Genomic DNA, 1022 nt, shown 5'->3' on the forward strand with positions numbered 1-1022 from the left:
CTTTAAATGAAGCCATGCAAAATAGTCTCAACTTATGGAGACTTTTCTAGGTATTAGAAACTACTTTTAGAATAACTTATTGTATTCAACCTTTAAATTTGCTACATTTCATTAGATTTAATTATTTGTACAAAGTTTTCAGTGTTTTCTGCGATATATGTAGAGTGTGTATGTGTGTATAAAAAATGAAATAAGTACCAAATGTGATCTAAATATAAGACTTCTTGTTTTATAATTACTCATGAACAACCAAATTGCTTTCACTGAATAGGTATCAAAGGACCTTTCTGTGAAACCCTAATATGAAAGGTAAAGTCCATTATGGATTGCACCTATAAACTAACATAGACCTACTGAGAATAGACCCAGCTGTTCCACTGAGGGGCATCTTGGAGAAATCTTCCTATTATGTAAAGTCAAACTTCTGCAGTATATGAACTTAGTAGAATGAGGACTTAAATGAAGAGCAAAGGAGATTATAACAAATAAAAAACATTGACAATCGTATAGATATGAAGAGAGTGCAAATGTCAGAAGTTCCAAGAGGAGCACTGCCAAAATATGTATGATACTTATTTCCATTGTTGAGTCTGGGACGTATTTCTAGGCAAGACTAACTATTGCATCCTACTGTGACTCACAGCTGGTGTTTATTCAGTAGCACAGGAGCTCCTGTTTTACTTTCTCTGGCCTGTGTATTTAACATATGATGATTCTTCATTATGGATTTGACAAAACCAAAAAGTTACTGTTCGACTCTATTATTTTCTTTAAAGAGATTTATTACTTAAAACCAAAAAGATACTTGCTACAATAGGGACACTGTACACAGCAGCATTTTTTTTTTTTTTTTTTTAATTCAGCTGACTATCTGGCTCTGGCCAGCACTGATCTCTTTTTAACACTGCTGAACAATTGTCATGGTCTGCCTTCTCCATAACTTGGACAATACAGAATTGGTGGTCTAAATGTAAGTTGATATATTGGGTATATAGTTCTTAATCATTTTCATTGCATTAATG

The sequence above is a fragment of the Pteropus vampyrus genome, unplaced genomic scaffold (genome assembly GCF_000151845.1).
Source record: "Pteropus vampyrus isolate Shadow unplaced genomic scaffold, Pvam_2.0 Scaffold58, whole genome shotgun sequence".
In the NCBI taxonomy this organism is placed as follows: domain Eukaryota; kingdom Metazoa; phylum Chordata; class Mammalia; order Chiroptera; family Pteropodidae; genus Pteropus; species Pteropus vampyrus.